General features: G+C 44.8%; 1 protein-coding gene and 1 long non-coding RNA gene across 3 annotated transcripts in view; one reads left to right on the top strand and one right to left on the bottom strand.

The window, feature by feature from the left end:
- Positions 1–21,478, bottom strand: part of MAML3 (mastermind like transcriptional coactivator 3) — a 440,736-nt gene that overhangs the window by 370,262 nt on the left and 48,996 nt on the right. The window lies entirely within an intron of this gene.
- On the top strand, positions 3,311–5,267 carry LOC116753877. The gene is made up of 4 exons (XR_004349897.1): positions 3,311–3,929; positions 4,331–4,496; positions 4,621–4,672; positions 4,932–5,267. It is a non-coding gene; the product is annotated as an uncharacterized LOC116753877 (long non-coding RNA).

Below are 21,478 nucleotides of genomic sequence, written 5' to 3'. Positions count from 1 at the left end.
GAACAGATCAGTGGCTGCTAGGGATTAAAGGTGGTGGGGGGGAGGGTTTGACTACAAAAGGGTAGCATGAAGAAATTTTCTTTGGAGGTATAGCAATGGAATTGTCCTGTGTCTTAATCGTGGTGGTTATGTTGTCAAAATTCACAGAACAGTACACCGAAACGAGTGAATTTTGCTGTACGTGAATCACATGATCCAAGGTATTAAAAAACATATTTCTCCATATCCAATGCAATTTTCGACAACATAATGGAGTTTCCCCCAAGAATAACATTGACCTTCTATATTTGCTGACACCATTTTGTTCCAAGACTGATGAACCAAGTTTGTATCCAAGTAATTTGCTGCTTGTTTTTGTGGTGCTATTGTTGTTTTTAACCTTTAGACAAACAGTCTACGGAATCCTTTCTGTGAAGCTAATTTTCCAGTGTGGCACACCTAACAATAAAAAAGTAAAATGAACCCAAGAGGGAATGATTCTTGGGCTGCCCAGCTCCCGCCCCACCCCCCCCCCCCACCCCCCCCCCCCCCCCCCACCCCCCGTGTTCACGGAATGTTAGAATGTTATCACTCTTGTGATTCATACCGAAGATATGAGGGACAGAACATGAATAATAACAGCAACACAGCAGTAACCACAGCAGCTAACATTTAATTAGCACTTACTATGTTCCAGGCACTGTTGTAAGTGCTCACATACAGCCTTACTGAGTGCTACAGGAACTCATCTACTTTTCAGAACAATCCTGAAATGGGTTATGCTATCCTCATTTGACAGTCGAGAAACTGAGAGATTAAACAATTTCTCAAGGTCAAATGGCTAGCAGGTGGCTGAGTCAGAAAGCAAATCTAGACAGTCTAATTCTTACCGCAACGCTAAGATCCTGTGTAGGAAAGTTTATTTAAAGGAGCAATCTGTTCATCTTCTTGGACGGTCTTATTCATTAGCTACTACTAATGTGATTCCACAAATTCTCATCCAGGCTTTCTTCAGAAATTGAACAGAAAGCCTTTACTAATTACACAAGCCAGTATATCTACGTCTGCCTGGTGAGCTCACGAAGAAGTGGGCATAGCAAAAAACCAGCTGTATCTTCCTAGTCTGCACTCAGGGCCTGCAACAAATCTGGCCTCAGCTGAGAGGCAAGCTTTTCTCGAGGCCTCCCAAGACTAGGCAAGAGAAGGACTGTGCTTCTACTTGCCACTAGGAAGGGTCTACTTTTTCCTGTAATCATTTTGCTGATTTTTGTAGGTTTGGGCCTCCAGGTAGAAACACGTCCCAAAGCAGACAAGTGCCTGTTCCTGAAATAACCAGTTCTCTGCACAAGGCAAAAGAAGCTTTCAACCAGAAGGGAATGGCTGGTAAAACCTAGGCTAGGCTGAAGGAAATCAACCCACCCAAAGTGAGTCCATTAGACAGTATTTGTGAGGTATTTAGACCCTGAGAACTCTGTTTGAATGCAGAAAGGCAGATTACACAGAGAAAGGCTTCTCAACTAGTTCCTGCGTTTGTTTAGTCTGCTTACCTCTAGTCCAAGCTAATCATCTTAATGGTTGTTTATGACCAGAACAGGGTTGAAATGGCCTTTCAAAGAAAGCAGGGCAGGCCTAGCCCAGCCTACACTAGTTTGCAACTTCCTCTTTCCCCACTCCTTCTGCAGGACCCCAGACTTCTCCTTATTATGGATCTCCACTCCAAGTAAAACAACACATCATGGTTTTTGTTTGTTTTTTTCCTTTTTGGCTGCACCACACAGCATGTGGGATCTTAGTTCCCCAACAAGGGATCGAACCCACAAACCACCCATTGGGAGCACAGAGTCTTAACCACTGGACCACCAGGGAAGTCCCAACAGACCATGGTTTTATTTATGTCTTATCCTTCTCTTCAAACCATACTATAAGCTCCCCAAAGGGCAGGGACCTTCTTTGTTGTTCATTGCTATATCTAGCTAATTGATCACTTTTGCAGTAAAACTTAAACAAAACAAACAAACAAATCAGAGGGTTAATGGACTTCTTGGAGGGAAAGAAAGCAACCTGAACTGATTTTAAGGCCCTGCTTTTCCCTGATGTAGACACCAGAATCTTGTGACGGAGAGTTAAACCTGTCCCTCCCGTTAGGGAGCTTTTAACAAAATCTTCACACTAAACCAACTACCGGTTTACCCGAATCCAGGGCAAAAATTTCCAAAATTCTAATCCGACTGGAGGTCGGGGGGGGGGGGGGGGGGGGGCGGAGGCAGTCAGCACAGCCACCCTTCTCCAGGCCACCTATACTCCCCCTCCTCAAAGCAGAATCAGAGGAGAAACCGGGTGAGGCAACGTTAACCGGGACGCCCTCCTCCAATTAATGTGTTATTGCTCCTTTAAAACCGAGAACAAACGGCCGGCAGCTCGTGATCCCGGAGGCTGCAGTGCGGTAATTGTCACTTAGCCACTTAACTCCCCGCCGCACTGCTCGCTCTCTCGTCCTGGTTTCTCTCTCAGCCAATTACTGCCGTCATTTGCGTTTCAATGTGTGCCGTCAGGGGCCCGGCCCAGGCGACGACCACGGAACAGGAAACCAGGGCCCGGACGTTGGCTGCCAGGCGCTGCTTTGTGGGAGCTGCAGGGGTATTCAGGAGAGGCCCACAGAACCGCTCCAGGGGGACCACAGGCCACCCCGCCACACCCCGGTTTTGTTCTGAGCCTGGTCTACACTGAGGCCGCCAGAAGGAAGGATGTCTGACCCTTAAGAGCCCCAAGTTGATAATAATGATGGTGATATTAACCATCACTAGAATTTTAGCTGCTGAGCGTGACAGCAGACCAGAGACAAGCAGGGGAAGTAGGAGGGACGACTGCAACATATTATTGTGAAATCAAGGCAGGCACAGTAGCCAAACGTGAAGACAGCAAGATCTTAATTCAGTTCTCACCGCTCTTTTTGCACTCAGATTTCCACACAGGGGGGTTATGCATCTGTAATTTGACCCTAAAGTGTAGGGAACGTGAATCTTCTCAGGCAACCCTGAACTGAAATATCTAAAAATTCTATTTATAGCCTGCTGTCATCTTACAGGTTTGTGGTAGATATGTTAATACTTTGTCCAAAAAAAATTGATTAAAAAAAAATTCCTTAAAGGCATAACCAGATGTGAATTTTTATAATTAAATCGGGGGGGGGGGGAGGCTTTGCTAGATGATGTGTCCAGATTTTCAATTTCTAAAAAAAACGTCCTTTCTGGTTGTTCAGTAGGTCCTAACCACGAAAGTGAAGGCTAGTCTTTTCAAATATTTTATTTACTCTGCCTTCCTGGATCAAATCTATACCACTGTTCGCTGCATTAAGGCTTTTATCCCAGAAGGTTTAAACCTCCCGCTTGCAGAGAAAGCATCTTAGTTGAAATGTATTAGCCTAGCTTGAGACATCCTTTGGAATACACTTGGTCTACCTGGGATATAAAAGCACGGGTTTTAAACCCTGACTACGGGAAGCAAAGGGGAAAGGATGAGAGGCTGAGGAACAGCCCGAGTCTTTTATAACCGGCTCCTGCCCGATGCACAATGGTTAGCAGCCACTAGGAAGGCGGCATGTGCCAGTGCGGAGGGCAGAATACCGGCTAGCTGGGTGGTAAGCGATCTCTGCGTTGTCAGCATCTTCCTTTTCCCAGCTGAAGAGCAGTGAGGTTGTCCTGCTCACCCTGCATTTAGCAGCAAGCTCCCTCTTAACAGTCCATCCTCTGAAGCCCCAGCAAGCGCGGGAGGAGGGCCGGCAGCTGAGGCTGGAAGAGACCTGTTCTAGCTGGATCCAGGGGGCCCAGTCTCTGGGTCTAAAATAAGACTCTTAACTTCTCTGCCAATGAGGTTCGCCGGGCCTGATGACGTAACAGGCGCTGGCCGTTCTATTTGCAGGCTAGGTCCGTGTACACCAGGATTTCATCCAGGTAAGGAGGAATTGGGGAGGGGGAGGGGGCGAGGCTCGAGAGGATGAACCTGTCCTCCTGCTGTGTGTACAGCGAGGGGCTGAAAGGCCTGGTGAGCTGCCGAAGTAATTGTATACCTCATCTTGGGCTGTGCAAAGACGAGCTGGCCAGGCTCTAGCGAATCGCCATCCTCAGGCTACATGCTCCCAACTGAATAACAGAGAAGGGAATCTGTTCAGTGCCCAACAAAGAAAAACTACAAGTCATATAAAGCTAAGGAGCCCCCCCCCCCCCCGCCGCGTGCTGACCGTGGCAGCCACACTGGGGGAGACTCGGATTGCCCTCACTCGTCTCCTCTCGGCTCTTCTAATTAAGAAAACTTTAAACCTCAACCGGTTTGCTCCTTTGTTGCTCCTTTTCAGTCATCACCCTGACCCATCTCTGATGAGAGAGAAAGCACTTCAGAAGATGAAGAGCGTGGTCCCTGAGAGACCTAGGGGCCAGAGTGTGAATTTCCTAATTAAGGACCAGCACAAGAGTAACTTTCTCTTCCTTTCCGCTGTGTTTCAAGCTGAACAAACTATTCAGGTATCTTCCCCCTCCCTTCCTCCCTCTTTCCTCTGTCCGTTTGTGCCTCCCTGTTTCTCAGCTGATCCACAGCTTCTGAGTTATGAAGTGTGCGATAAACTGTTCTTTTTCTTTTGTCTCAAAGCCAGAAGTCACTTTGTAGAAAAACAAGTTCCTCTTCTCTGGCCCTACCCCCGGTGAGTAGCAGTCCCTTGGAGGTATGGATGGAAGCCTGCCACTGATGGCCCAGAACAAGACCCAGGCCAATCAGCAGGGCGGATCTGAGCCCGCGTCTGCAGAGGGGCTGCCTTGCCACAGGCTGGGCTGCTGCCACCCACCATCCCCAGAGCTGGGCCTGGGCTTGGGGGTGGGGCTCAGCTAGGAGCCCCACCTTCCTCAAAGTGTCACAGAGTCCCCTGCCATCAGGGTGCAACATACATTTCCCTCTTTTGTCAGGTTTAACTTTGGCTGAATGAGAAGAACCTTTGTTCCCACCTTATCTATTCCCAGCAATGCCAGCTGCTGTCTCCAACTTTCACAGAGCAAATCCGTGGGACCCTCCAACCCCAGATTCTCCAAGGTCATACTGAGAACTCAGCCTGGACCACCAGTGCTTCCCTGGCCATCTTCACAAAGCTGAATCCATTATCTTCCTCGCCAATGTGACCCTTCCATTTGTGACAGCACCTGCACTCGGGACCAGGGCTCACGCTTTACTGCGCCCCTCTCCTCACTGCCTACATCCATCAGCACGCTTTTTTTTTTTTAACATCTTTATTGGAGTATAATTGCTTTACAGTGCGGTGTTAGTTTCTGCTGTATAACAAAGTGAATCAGCTACACATATACATATATTCCCATATCTCTTTCCTCTTGCGTCTCCCTCCCACCCTCCCTACCCCACCCCTCTAGGTGGTCACAAAGCACCGAGCTGATCTCCCTGTGCTATGCGGCTGCTTCCCACTAGCTATCTATTTTACGTTTGGTAGTGTATATATGTCCATGCCACTCACTCGCTTTGTCACAGTTTACCCTTCCCCCTCCCCGTGTCCTCAAGTCCATTCTCTACATCTGCACATCTTTATTCCTGTCCTGCCCCTAGGTTCTTCAGAAACTTTTTTTTTTCTTAGATTCCATATATATGTGTTAGCATACGGTATTTATTTTTCTCTTTCTGACTTACTTCACTCTGTATGACAGACTCTAGGTCCATCCACCTCACTACAAGTAACTCAATTTCGTTTCTTTTTATGACCATCAGCAAGCTTTTTGAATTTTATTTCACACACATTTCTCAAATCCAGCTCCCAGAATCTAGAGATGAGGCCACAACCCTAGTTCAAGCCCAAACCCCTCCTGCTCATAACTCCAGTGCCCCCAACATACGCCCACAGGAAGGACCTAATCCGTAACTCCAGTGCCCCCAACACATGCCCACAGGAAGGACCTAATCCGTAACTCCAGTGCCCCCAACACACGCCCACAGGAAGGACCTAATCCGTAACTCCAGTGCCCCTCTCCTCTGCCTGCTCGCCAGGCCCCTCGTCGTCACATGCAGAACCTGTGCCCCTGTCCACTGTCACTGCAGTCACTCCCTGATGCACAAACTCCACTCAGCACTGCCCCCCCAGGGTTCTTCCTGTCCCTCCTTCTAGCTCAGGCTCTCCTGAGAGCAGCCCCTCCCCCACTTCACCCAGCTAATAGCGAAGACTTTGCCCATGCTTCATCTTTCTTTGACTTCTCCACCTCCTGAGTAGGTTACATGCTGCTCCTCTGGGCCCCCATCATGTTCACACACATTTCTCTGTGTGTGTGTGTAACATTTCTGCTTGTGGTCTCAGCACCCAGTTCACACAGTGGACGTCTGCTACAGGCAGCAGGTCCTCAGCAATTGGGATGCCGCACTTGTGCTTTCAGATGGCTGGTTAAAGCCATCTATTACTGCAGGGCAATCAATACCTTGGTCCGAATTAGATCCATTTTTGTGTTATCTATTTAAAGAAGACAGACGCCGAGACACCAAGGACTGTATCTACGTAACGTGTTTTGTCTGGCAACTTATCTACTTCGGGTACTTAATAACGCGATGGACTTGAAGGTAATGACGATGACAGTGACGTCAACCGTGGCAGGAAACTGGAGATGATTAGACATCCTTTTATTCTCGGAGGCTGGGTCGTTGCTCAAAACAGTACACGATGAGTCACAGGATGACAGCTCACTTGTCATGAAACCTTAACTAACCAGAATACAGGTTGGAACCTCAGTCAGACACACTCCAGAGATGCCAAGTATCAGAAAGTGCACAGGGCTTCCCTGGTTGGCGCAGTGGTTGAGAGTCCGCCTGCCGATGCCGGGGACACGGGTTCGAGCCCTGGTCCGGGAAGATCCCACATGCCGCGGAGCAACCAGGCCCGTGAGCCACAACTACTGAGCCTGTGTGTCTGGAGCTTGTGCTCCGCAACAAGGGAGGCTGCGATAGTGAGAGGCCCTGCGCACCGCGATGAAGAGTGGCCCCCACTCGCCGCAACTAGAGAAAGCCCTCGCACAGAAACGAAGACCCAACATAGCCATAAATAAATAAATAAACAAGAAAGTGCACAGAGTAGGACTTAAAGAGAGAACTTTCATGGGGGCATCTGGTCTGCATTCACAGCCTATTTGTTCTCGCTTTAACGCCACCCTCCAATAATCTGTGCCATCTCATGCCCCGGGCACGGCAAGTTAGATGTAAAATATGAGGTGAGGTGCGGTGGAGAGGGGCTCCCAGGGGCCGATGCAGTGGTAGTGGTACAAGGGGTAACACGTGCAAGAGAGGAGACAAACTTTAAAAGAACAAAGAGTACACAGCAGTCTGGGGACACTGCACGTTTAGGGACAGTGAGTCCCACGCGTATGAACAGACCCTAATGACACCATCACACAACAGAGGTGCAGTATTTACCCTCATAATGATGACTGAGATAGCAAGAGAGACTCGAATTCTGTCCGTATTCTCTACTGGCAGAGAGAAGGAAATGTAAAATATTTTAAGAACGCTTTCTAGCAGTATGTGGTTGGGTTTTTTGTTCTGTTTGTTTGCTTGTTTTGAGTTTTAGCACTTACTGGGGTAGATTGTGTTTATCTGGAAATTTTACACTGAGATACCCGACAAATGAACCATTACTCACCTTCACCAGATTGGAACTGTTAAGCAGCCACGTCACAGGATTTGCCCACCAAGAGTGTGCGACCTACAACTTAACACCCTAGAGAATTCATCTGCACAGGCAGCTTTATTTTAAAACACAGTGAAACAGGAAACCCTATCTGCCAAAAAACTACCAAATATAGCATGTCCCGCACCTCCACTTCCATGCAAAACACTCATGGACTTAGATTTAAATTCAGGTCAAGAGCACAAAAATGGATCTATCTCAAGGCAGGTCCCATTTCCAAAATAATTTTTTTTAGGTCTTGATATCAAGGTCCCTCTCCTCTCGTGATCGTGGTATCTCCCCTGCAGGTAAATATCTCTCCCCTCCTCCCCTCTCTCCGACGCCTCTCCCCACCTTTTCTCAGACCCTCACGTGTACAGGAGCAGCTCAGACGAGGGAAAAGGCGGACACTAGGTTTTGTTCGTTTCAAGCCAGTCATGTGGGCCTCGTTTCTTCAGTGGTTCAGCCAGTACAACCCAGGTAAATCCAAAGAAGGGGAGGGCTGGGGATATCTGGTTCTTTTTCCACAAAAGATAGGAGTTTGAAATGGGATTAAAAGAAAAGGCTGTCGGATTAAAAATATTAAAGGAGAAGCTCTTTTAGAAACAGGATATTGCAAGAAGGAATGTACCCCAGGGAAAGAGAGGATGGAGGCTGGCCAGAAAGAAGAAATGGGTTAATCCTACGAACAACATCAAAGAGTTAAGGGAATGATGGGAAAGAAGGTGAAGTTCGGCCACTCATCTGACCATTCCTGAAAAACCAGAAACTTCACAACTGCATCTCCCAGCTCACTGTTTCTTCCCTTCCTGGTGACAAGAGGGAGGTGATCACTCTTAGCAAGATGGGAGAAATTACTACAGTAGTCCCAATATTGTGTTTCTACCAAATGTTTCCAAACCAGCACAGGATAGGAGGCATTGACCAGCTATCTCTGACTGGTTTGGCATTTTCTCAAACCCCCCGTGTTAAGAAACTAGTCTTAAAAATAGCTTTTTTTGTTTTGTTTTGTTTTTGTTTTTGTTTTTTGCGGTACGCGGGCCTCTCACTGTTGTGGCCTCTCCCGTTGCGGAGCACAGGCTCCGGATGCGCAGGCCCAGCGGCCATGGCTCACGGGCCCAGCCGCTCCGCGGCATGTGGAATCTTCCCGGACCGGGGCACGAACCCGCGTCCCCTGCATCGGCAGGCGGACTCTCAACCACTGCACCACCAGGGAAGCCCAAAAATAACTTTTTGAAAGCTAAAAACCTTCAAGTCTTCCATATTTTTCTCCACAATAGTTAATGACAAAGTAGTAGACTAAAGAGAAAGAAGCACTAGTGATTCATTTAGTCAGCATTCATTGAGCACCTACTATGTGCTTGGTCCAGTGAATTAGAGTTCTCACATTTTCAAACTGGGCTAACTTCTGTTTTGCATGCGTGAAGTGTGTTGACTGATACCCAAACAATATTCTGGTAAAGAATATAATAGAGTACACTCAAATGGGCAAAGGTTGACGGGCTATATAAATCCAGGTTCGAATTCCAGCCCTATTACATGCAAGGTGCTTGTCCTTGGGCAGGTAACTTCTCTAGGCATCAGTCTCTTCATCCGTTTAAAGAACGACCAGGTTTCATTGTTTTGTGAAGATCAAATGAAACATGGGATGTCAAGCACCAAGCAGAACCTGGCACCTGGCATTTAAGCAATCAGTGAATTCAGTGAATATTCACTGAGCACCTACTACGTGCAGGCTCTGATCCAGCCATGGAGTATCAAAAACAAAAAGGAGAAGAAATATCCCTCTTCTCCCCTCACCCTTTATATATCACCACCCGGACTCATCAGGGTTCTGAAAACCTGTGAATGTGAAACCAAGTGGATGCCATACCGTTACTCCAGATGTCTTGATTTTCAATATCTCGTTTTGATGTGCGTCAAGAATTGCATTTTTAGGTGAGATTCTGCTTGCAGCCCTGAGTCCTGAGCACTCGGGCACAAAGCCTCTGTGGTTACTGGTCCGTGTCAGGCCATTCACCCCTGGCCTTCAGGGTTTAGGCAGAAATAGAACTTTAGAGACATAGATTGCTGTCCCTTTTGCTCTTAAAATGAGCAAGGTGACTTATGGCGGGGGGGGGGGGGGGGGGGGGGGTGCAGGTCTATACAGAGTTAGTTCCCAAATGAACTGCTACATTGTTTCCCTTACTCTCTGACTCATTTTTACTTTTCCTTCCCAGCTCTGTCTGTGGCACAATACATTCTTTGTGTACAAGATTCTAATATACAATAAAAACAGTTACTAGGCTCAGACTCACTTAGGCACAAAAAAGAGAGACAGTATCAGGTAAACTGACATGAACTGTGTCCTTTACTTTCTTATCTTACTTTACTTTATTGATAGAATCGATAAATTGTTATCGCCCGTTATTTTCAGCGGGGCGAGGCAATGAGGTTTTGTGGAGAGTCAGAGATGGTTGGCTTTGAAGCTCAGCCCTCCTCATTTCTAGCTCTCGAATGTCAAGGAGGTTCTGAAATGTTTCTAAGCTTCAGTGACCTCATCTGAAAAATGGATTTTTGAGAGAAAGAAATTAGATAAGGGATATAAGCAGAGTGTCTGGACACCGTGAGGCATTCAGGAAAAAAAAAGGTGTTCCACCACCCCAACCCCACCACACACCAATCTCAAAACCTTTCTCTTCCATTCAAATGCCCAGTGACCGCTCCTGGACGACTGCCCTCTGACTGGCTTCTTGGCCTCCTGTCTGCAGTTCATCCAATCCATCCCAAACCTGCTGTGAGAAATGGCACTCAGAATCAGAGATCGGATCATGGCACACCCCTGCCACAAATCCCCGCGTGGCCATCACATTCAGAACCGCTCTGCGCTCAGAGCCCAGTCTGCATGTTCCCCACCCATCTGCTCGGCCTCACCACCCCACGCCAGCCCCACCTCTGCCCCCGGGACGACGGCAGCCCAGGCTCTCAGCCACTGTTTGCAGGTCACACCATCTGCTCTGTGTGCTCACTCTCCCTCCTCCCGGATGCCATCCCCCCTCCACCCCCTCCCATCTGTAGAGACCACTGTCCTTCTCAAGGCTCAGCTCAAATGCCGGCTCCCCTTTGAATTCCTCCCTGATTTCCCGGCTGACTCAGCACTCCACTCACACTGATGATATCTTTCCTAAATGTATTAAGTTTTGTGTTCTAAATTTACCCACATCCATGACAGTCCTTCTCCACTGCACTGTTAGTTCTGCCATGCTAGAGACCACAGGTTTTTTTGCTGTACGCGGGCCTCTCACTGTTGTGGCCTCTCCCGTTGCGGAGCACAGGCTCCGGACGCGCAGGCTCAGCGGCCATGGCTCACGGGCCCAGCCGCTCCGTGGCATGTGGGATCTTCCCGGACCAGGGCACGAACCCATGTCCCCTGCATCAGCAGGCGGACTCTCAACCACTGTGCCACCAGGGAAGCCCAGAGACCACATTTTATACACTTACAAAAAGAATCCTCAAGCTTTATCATTCCTTACATGAAGATAGAACCAAAGGTAAAAACAGGGCAAGACATTCCCAAGGTGCTTCAAATTCAGGCAAAAGAAAACTGAAATGCACTAGAAGTGAAATCTTGTGTGTATTCAGAAAAAAAGAAGAAGATTTTTAAAAAACCCAGCAAACCAAAGAGGTGTATGCCATCTGTGGTGGATTCAAGATGGCCACAAATTCTTTGATCCTTCCACTGACAGGTGAGTCTATTTCCCTCCCATTGAATATGAACTGCCTGTAACCAGTTTGACCAATAAAGTGACATTATTTCAAAGCCTACCATTTCCTATGACTATCAGCTTTGGCCTTGGTCCCTTGGAACCCTGAGGCTCCCTGTGAGAAATCTGATTACCCTAGTGGAGAAACCTCATGGAGAGGCCTAGCGTCTATATGGAGAGGCAGAGGGACCCAGGGGAGATGAGCCTTCCTGGAACCCTTGCCAAGGTGCCAGGCAGGTGAGTGAAGCCATATGGGACCCTCCAGACCAGATCACTGAGTGACTTGTGATACACTACAGGGAACAGAAGGGTCACCTGGCTGATCCCTGCTCGAATTCATGATCAACAAAATCACAGATATAATTAAATGGTGGTTGTTTTAAGCCACCAAGTGTTGGTGTGGTTTGCCAGCAGCAAGAGGTAACTGGAACACCATCTTCATCAGTTTTGGCACAGCATCCCAGCCTAACTACTAGAATACTTCTCCTCCAGAGGAAATACTTCTCTTTTTTTTTTTTTTTTTTTTTGCGTAATGCGGGCCTCTCACAGCTGTGGCCTCTCCCATTGCGGAGCACAGGCTCCGGACGCGCACGCTCAGCGGCCATGGCTCACGGGCCCAGCCGCTCCGCGGCATGTGGGATCTTCCCGGACCGGGACACGAACCCGCGTCCCCTGCATCGGCAGGCGGACTCTCAACCACTGCGCCACCACGGAAGCCCCAATACTTCTCTTATTTATCAATAGATAGAATAGTTGGGGGTAACTGAATTTATCTTAAAGAAATGTGCATTACACATAACGCACGTGTATGGTAAGCCCAACTGTCCTAGAGCCGGGCAGAGCTCTCATCTCCTCAACTAGATAATCAGCAACGCGAGGACAGCACCCGTGTCTTACAGGACACCTTTATCCCACAGGATGAGTTACACAGCTAGCGCTCAATACTATTTGAGTCTGATTTATTGACTGCCAGCTTAGTAAAGAGCATCGTATTAGAAGCCCTGGAGGTACAGAGCCTAAACTCTGCTATTTACTGTGAAAAAGGAAAAGACAGACTTGTCCACTCATATTTGAACAGATGCAGTTCATAGAGAAATTTAGGAACAACCCAGTGGATCACAGCACAGGAAGCTAGGAGACTCTCCATCCAGTCCCTAACCAGCTCCACCTCTTATGCCTGTGAGGAAGAAGAGCTATATGCCTTCATTTGTCTTACTCTCTGATGGGGAGAACCGTATCTGATATCTCCTGGATCAGTATAAGTGAGAAGTGAAATGAGGTTAAGGATTGAAAACACCTTCAGTTCCTTGGCCAAACAATAGTGGGTAAACTCAAGATCCTATCATTATTTTGCAGATATACGTGATTCTAGTATATAAAACAGCCTGAATTAATAGATGCAACTCCATGTGCTGGGTTGGCTGAGCATTTGTTTGACATTTACTACACTTCCCTTTTACTGTCTTTAAAGTAAATAAAACAACACCCAAACGTACAGGGAGAACTCAACTAACTTTTGAAGGAGATATATAACATGTGTTGGAACCGAAAAGCATCATCTGTGCCCTAAGTCTGGGTCTTCCCTAAGACATCAGCCAGGCAAAATGCAGTGGGAAACTCCAGACTTACACGTGCAATGCTCTGTGTTGTTTTGTTGTAGTGCTTAGTGCTCAGCAAAAAGCCTGGGCCATTAGAAAATGAATGCTAGCCTGTACTTGTGGGCGTCCCTCCCTCCATATATGAGGTGGCACCCACGACGCACTGTGTCATTTATTCTCATACCAAAACCCTGTAACATGAGAATGATGTCTGACTCCACCTTAAATTTAGCTGGGGAAACTGAAGCCTAGAGATTTTGTAACTCTCCTGTATTAGTGTCTATTGCTGCCATAACAAAATACCAGACTGAGTAGCTTAAGCGACAGAAATTTATTTTCTCCTAGCTCTGGAGGCTGGAGGTCCAAGATCAAGGTGCTGGCAGGTTTCGTTTCTCCAAAGGCCTCTCTCCTTGGCTTGCAGGCAGCTGCCCTCTCACTGTGTCCTCACGTGGTCTTTTCACTGTATACAGTCACTCCTGGTGTCTCACTCTTCTTATAAGGACACCATTCATACTGAATTAGGGGCCCCACCCTTTAACCTCATTTAACTTTAATTATCTCCCTAAAGGTACTATCTCCAAATACAATCACATTGGGGGGTTAGGGCTTCAACCTATGAATTTGCGGGGGGACATAACTGAGTCCATAACACCTGCCCAAAACACAAAGCTAGTCAGTTGTGGAGCCAAGATGTACCTACTGGCTCTCTTCCTATGATCCACCCAATTGCTGTCTTTGCTGCTTTGCCATCCCACCAACGCCTCATTCTGTGTCTGGAATGAAAATGGCCCATTACACAGTTAAGGGAATGAAAGCCAGAGTATGGCCATAAAGAGAGAAAAGAAGTCGAAATGCCGAAAATCCAGAAAAACTGACTCTTTGCAAAACAGGAAATGCAGCTCACACCCAAACTTATTCTTCCGTGGCCAAGTGTCTCCTCGTGCCCCCACGTGGCTGGCTTTGTTTTAACAGTAGGAAATTCCCTCATCCTCTCAGATGGTGAGGAAGGTCTTAGGGACCAGTGCTTGTTCTAGTAAAAGCCATTGGACTGATATGACCCAATAATGTGCTTTTTCCAAAATTACAAGATAATACACAGTTTAACTCTTTTCATCATGTTTTTTGTAACCAAAAAAAATTTCAAAGACCCTCTTTCAGTGCTATAGAGCTCATAAATGTAATTAATAAAGATTTTCTGATTAGCTAGAATATGTCAAATTCGAAAAAGCCAGACATGCTTTTCTCTTTCTCTCAGATAATGCAAGGAAGAATCTTATATTTATAAAAGCACAGGCTTTCAACTATATTGGATTTTCCTTTAAAAAGAACAATAATTTAAAGTGGTTGCTAGCAGAGAATTAGGTACACTTAAATGGGTATTCGTGTTCTGAAAATCTTAATTGAAACTCCTGTATTGTTGTTGTTTATGCATGTGTTTGTTTTGGTTCTGAGGGACAGATGAGGTTCTTTTGTGCATTAGGAAGCCTTTCATCTGAAACTGGTTTCCTAAAAAAATTAAGCCGGCCTGTTGGAGATACAGCTTTATATAAAGCATAAAGACATGCTAAAAATATTGTTTTAAAAAGATATGAAAAATCAAAATGGTTCTTCCGTGTGAATCATTCTATAACAAATATGAGGCACAGCAGGACTGATGTAACTTGGCACGAGATGACATCTGTGTTGACCATTTACCTGTCCCCATGATACCACTTTCCTGGGCTCTGCAAGACGGTCCAGCCTTACCAGCTAGCCCCAGGAGTGGCTAGTAAGGTAAAAATTCCGCCTCATCTTCAGTCTTGTTGGCTACTAGCACGCTGACACCAAAGCAACATTGTCAGCTTCATCACGGCAGAGACCAAATTTTGGTTTATAGAGCAACCCATCCCACTGGTCAGGAAATGACTCAAACAATAATATTTCTCCACTATTTTTCTCCCAGTACAGTATGTACTGTGGTACACATCATATCAGTAACCTCTGTTCTCAAGCAGAGATGCTCATTGGGTACTAAAACCCAGTAATACCACATCTTAAATAAAAGAATTAAGGCAACACTATAAAGGGGAGTGGGGGGTTGGGAGTCTGAGATTAGCAGATGCAAACTATTGTACATAGGATGGATAGACAACAAGGTCCTACTGTATAGCACAGGGGACTACATTCGATATCCTGTGATAAACCATAATGGAAAAGAATATGCAACAGAATATATATGTATGTGTGTGTATAAATGAATCACTTTGCTGTACACCAGAAACTAACACAACGCTGTAAATCAACTATACTTCAATAAAATAAATTTTTTAAAAAAGGAATTAAGGCATCATTATAAAACATTTTTTTACCAGCCAAAGGGATTTTAAATTACATATATACGTCACGTGTATATTTTAATAGTCTAATAGCGGCACTGTCCTTCATCTGAGATATTAATTCAACGCCCTCTCAGCTTTTCTCTCTAAACTTCCTGAATGGGTGTAGAGAGTCCAGAGTGCTTCTGTAAGGAGTAACAGATAATCCTATTATTTTTACTGGGATCCTCTGCTTAGCAGGAGTATATTCCAGGATCCTTGTCCTGAAGCTCCTTGACTTGGCTGACCACAGAAAGCTTTCCACTCTCTTCAAAGCCACCACCACCAGCACGGAACTTCCTTAGGCCTCGTGTCCTATCACAAAAAAGGATGTTGCGTGGAATTCCCAGGCGGTCCAGTGGTTAGGACTCGTGCTTTCACTGCCAGGGAACCCTGGTCAAACCCTGGTCAGGGAACTAAGATATTGCAAGCCATGCGGCTAAAAAGAAAGAAAAAAAAAAAAGATGTTGTGTAAAATAAAGTCCTTTTTTGGGTACTTCATATTTTCGGATAAAGCATTTTATTCATAACTAGAGAAAAAGCCCTTTAAAATAGTGATCAAAATAATCATGACACTAGATTTAACCAGTGGTGGATCCAGAGGTTTCACGTGAAACTAGATTATCATGGTCTTAGCCTGACACTCCACTTCAAATTCTCATCAAGTCTACATCTCCTGTTCTACTTTTTCAGAGCTAACTTACGTGCAGTTTCGTGTCAAGGATCCCTACAGAACCTCTTAGTACTTTGTGCAATGAATAACAGGAATGAAACATGAAAAGACCCAAGAGGTCAGCCCAGCCTCTGTCTCACAAAACAGGGCATCTTCGAGTTAGAGCACATCTGTTTTTCTTGTTTACGAAGCCTAGTATTGATAAAGTACAACAAACAGTTGCCTGTTTAAATAGCTTAATTGACAAATTAATAAGTGAGCATGTAACTCTAAGAAGCTGTTTGTGAGGAACATGGAGGAAAAACAATGACACCCTCTTCCACACTCTGGTCAGTATATCCATGACATACCAGTCGAGTGATGGAGATACTGGCCCACTGATGCTGAAATCCTGAGATCCTGATGTGCAAACACCCAAAGGAATAACTAGGGAAACATTTCTGTCCTTGAAGAAATTATAACGGAATATGATTCCAAATTCAATAAAGATTTTAAATGAGCTAGCATGGTTTTTCCTCCTCAATGCTCCTAATCCCACATTTTTTTTTTTTTTTTTTTTTTTTTTTTGCGGTACACGGGCCTCTCACTGTTGTGGCCTCTCCCGTTGCGGAGCACAGGCTCCGGACGCGCAGGCTCAGCGGCCATGGCTCACGGTCCCAGCCGCTCTGCGGCACGTGGGATCTTCCCGGACCGGGGCACGAACCCGCGTCCCATACATCGTGCAGGCGGACTCTCAACCACTGCGCCACCAGGGAAGCCCCCCACTTTTAAGACTCCTTACTAGCCCCATCACTCTGCAGTATGCTATACCGCTAGGGACAGTCATTCTAAAATGAACAAATCATTTGGTATCAATAGTTCAGGATATTTCTTTGTAAAAACTCACTTTTCTTAGGAAAAAAAAAAAAAAAGAACCACTCTAGAGACACGTGAAAAGACTCTAGGAGAGGAGGCTTAAATTAATTTTCCATTTCCTATTGTTTCCAAAAATCTCCCTCTTTGATTAGACATTCCCTGCTTGGAGGCAAGGGTGGACCGACTAATCCTTCTCTTCAGCCCTGGGTATCACAAGAATATTCTTTTCCTTCCAAGTGCTCCTATCATAAGCCTCAGCTCTGGTCAATGGATTTATAGCACTGGGAGTAAATATCCCTACATAACACACTGTTACACTGCCATATGCACGAGTCTTGGGCATATCAATCCAACAGAAGTATACATTCGTGTGCATGCCCCACAGACGAGTGAGCTGTAAAAGTCAAGAAGAATCTTCCTTATGTAACTGGGACCTTAGACTCTGGTTTCTTTGAACAAAACAAAACCAAAAAATCGGTATTTCCAAATACCTCTAAAAATAGCAGGATCTGAAATCTTATATTAACAAACTAGTTTAGTGTGGCATGGAGACTGATGTACACCAACGCTCAAATTCCATCGCTTTTTATGGCCTTAATATTCACCTTTTTCTTAATCATTGGTACCATAATTGCCTGGACTGCTTGGAAATCACTGACAATCACAACTTGAGAAAAATTCATTATTTTTCTCTTTTGATCTAAAATAGACAACAAGGCTTTGGGAATTCCCTGGTAGTCTAGTGGTTAGGACTCCGTGCTTTCACTGCCGAGGGAGCGGGTTCAATCTCTAGTTGGGGAACTAAGACCCTGCAAGCCACGCATATAAAACTTTTTTTTAATTTAAAAAATGAAAAAATATAAAAACAAAACAGACAAGCCTTAACAAAATCATGAGATTAATTTCAGAATAAAATCTATTAATCAAGGAGTTAGGTTTAAAAGGAGCAGTGCCTTTATGAAAACAAGAACACAAAAAGCAGAGAATTTATGACCATTATTGAATGGAGGACTAAAATCTCCATTATGTATATAAACTACATGATGAAAATATATTGGCCAGCAGTTAGTACAGAGACTAAGTCTGAGTCTAGTTTTCAATCAGCTACTTGGGGCTTAAAGCTGAAGAACCATCACCACTGAGTCCTTTGGATGTACAAATCTTCCTCATCTTAATTATTTAAATTATTTCTCTGGACTGATGGCTGACCAGACTGTTTACCTCTTCTGCCTACTAGCTCCTTCTACTTAGGTTTCTTTAGGGAAACAAGAGAGCCCTCAACCAGAATGATGGGGGAAAAAAGTGGGGTAAGCAAAAAATATTCTGAAAAAAGAGAAGGCACAGAGGGAAAAATAGAAATTAAACAAAATCTAGAGGGAACTATCATGCAAGTCAACAACCTCTAGCTTGTAAAGACTTAAAACAGCAACCACAATCTTTGGACCCCAAGACACACACACACACATACACACACACACACACACACACACACACGTATATATACTATGCTAACTCTAGAGAATCACTTTATACACCTTTCCCCCGCACCCATCCGTCAACTAACTAACTCAACACACGAGTACACACACACACACACACACACACACACACACACACTTGCCATTCCAGAATATGCCATGGTCTCATTCTTTTGTGTCTTTACCCATGATGTCCTCTTAGCCTGGAATTCCCTTTTCTCTTCATCTACCTTCAAATGATTTACTCTTCCTGTAATAACTGGCTACAGCACGAACTCCTCTTGGGAGTTAGACGCCCCCTGCTTTGTACTCCTCAGTACATGTGTCTGTTATAGCACTTAACAATCCGTATCGTAATTACTAAATGTTTCCCTGCGTCTCCAGTGAAACTGTGAGCTCCTTGAAGGCAAAGCACACGATAAGGAAAAAATACATGGAGTCTGGAGTCAGACATTTCAATCTTGATTTTGCCAAGGCTATTTTCTGCAAAATGATAATGATATATCAAATTTTTAAGAATACTGTGAGAATTAAAAAATTTAATTACTTTGCACATAGTAGGCCCTCAACAAATGTTAGAGCTATTTCCTTCTGAAGCCAAGTACAAGCAAAATACCTACTATTAAGTGCATGTCCAATACATGTGTGTGGATTAAACTGAATCCCTAGGACTCTGACTGGTCAGTTATATGCCAATGGCATACAAAGGTAGTTTTACCTACTCTTGTTAACTTAGATTTCAATACTGAAGAATATACCAGAGAGGATATTTCAAATAAAATGTCAGAAGCTGGGGCCACACTGTCTAACTTAGGGGCCCATCAGGAATGATCGACTGCCTCGTCTGTTATGCCTGACTCACCAATGAACAGACTGACCCACCCAGGAATACTTCTTTTTAAACTCCACAGAACCTCTTTTTCCTCAACTATAACATGGAAATGGAAACATACATGATTTTCTTCTTCCTATTTACCAAGATAGCATTATTAAATGAGAAGTACAAAACTAGTTTCAACTTCTTGAGACAAGGTACCACACACTTACACACACACACACACACACACACACAAGTTATATTCATTGTTGCTTAGCATTTGAGGGTTTCAGTTCAAAGCATTTATAAATGTTTAAGGAAAGACAGAAAGCACTGAGAACAGAAGAGATGAAGAGAGAAGAAGAAAAAAAAAGAGGAAAAAATAGGTGTGGTAACAGTGCTTGACAAAGAGGAATCTCTCCACATTGGAATGTACCCTCCTACATTCAAACAGATTTAGTCCAATATGCATGGCTGAGTCTAACACTACACTCTACAGAACACTTAAAGCGCTGTATAAGAATTCCACAATGATGACTTCTTACTAACAAAATTTCAGTGAAGCTCTCCGGAAAAAGAAGGACGCAAACCTCTTGCAGTGTGCACAACTGGTTTCCCAGCCCCCCAGCAAAGCTTCTAGACCACACGGTGTCTCCTTCTCCTCTTCTGAAGCCACTACGTTATCACATTAGCTCAAGGGGGAAGAAGAAAGGCATTGTGTTAATTATGTGCGTGCAGACAGCAGTGCAACATCCAGAAAACAATTTTTTTCTTTTGATAGTCCACTTTCCTCTTATTAATAAAAAGTAAAAACTCTGATTTCTTCAGAAACACCTAGAGCTTTTAACGGAAATCTTCAACTCGGCTCACTTTTCTCCAGCTGATCCTATAAACACTGCTGGCCATTTTTTCCCCAATGCCTCTAACATATTTTCACTTAGCACCAGTTTGATGTATAAGATCTGACAGCCCGGCAGTTATAGGCCACCTGCATCACTGTTGCCATGACAACAGTGAAAGACAATCCATGATCCCATGCCCTGGTCACACGTTTCAATACAGCTTATCTGTCCAAAGCCACTGAGTCTAATGGAAGAGAGTAATTACCATCTTCCACTCATTGTCAAAATTCCCACCATATAATGCTCTTCAAAATTATTTTATTCCTCTCACATGGCTGCTTTGCAAAAACTAAAAGAAACCTTAAGTGGGAAGGGGGGTGTGGGTGGGAGAAAGGGGAGGCTGTGACTGGTATAAACGTAGCTGACTGTGTGTGAACTGTCCCTTTGCAGTGGAAGAAGGCACCAGCCAGCGAGAGGGATACAGAAACAGGTCGAGTTCGTTGGATACCATCTTAAGATGTTTAAAAAATCTGAGTAAGGAAATTAGTAAAAATTCCCAATTTCGGCCTATGCTAAAGGCATTTCATTACTACCACTGCAACCCTTACACAGGTATCACGATCCCCCCTACAGTACGTGGCAGTCACGGCAACAATGAACAGCTTCACAAGGGTGGAAAGGAGGAAGAAGCAGAGGCCTTCAGTCTGGATCCTTCTCCTACAGTCATTTTTTCCGGTACTCTTCAACCCCTCTCCTTCACACTCCAATAATAAAAATGAATGTGTGATCGTCCGATTTTTGAATTCAGTACTGCACATTCTCAGTGGTGGGTACAACAGTGTCTTTAAGAAAAGTCTCATTCTTACAGTATTAAAAAGTGAACTTCGACCAGCAAACACTTTTGTGGAAAAACCTTGTGAAGAAAAGCACTTACAGGAAAGAGTCGTTAAACTGAAAGACAAAGTCAAAAGTCACATGGACTTGAAAAGCAAACTACGAAGAGCAAAAAATGGACAAAAGGGCAGAGAAAGGTGATCCGCAGATGCAGGCGCTCAACTCTTGGTAAGACTGTGCCACCCTTCTTTAACTTCAGTCATTTTCATAGAAATAGAATCACGCCCATTAACTCCAAAAAAAAGTTATATGAAGCGGTACCTAGCTTCCTGGTTAACAAAAAATACTCCCATTAAGACAAAATAAGCAATTTCAAATGATGGAACAAATACCAATCCACAAAAGGACGAAAGTAATGCGATGTTTAAGTATAAAAAATTAATTGTTATATTAGTATTGTACACCTGTCAGAATGAGCCTGAAATGTTTTATTTAGGCTAAATCCTAAAAACCACAGCCATAAAACATTTAACCAGCTGTCAAAACATTATAGTTATGAACTAACATAACCTACACTATGTATTAAACATGGCATTATGAAAATTATACAGC

The sequence above is a fragment of the Phocoena sinus genome, chromosome 5 (assembly GCF_008692025.1).
Source record: "Phocoena sinus isolate mPhoSin1 chromosome 5, mPhoSin1.pri, whole genome shotgun sequence".
Taxonomy (NCBI): domain Eukaryota; kingdom Metazoa; phylum Chordata; class Mammalia; order Artiodactyla; family Phocoenidae; genus Phocoena; species Phocoena sinus.
This window is presented reverse-complemented; position numbering and strand designations above follow the sequence as displayed.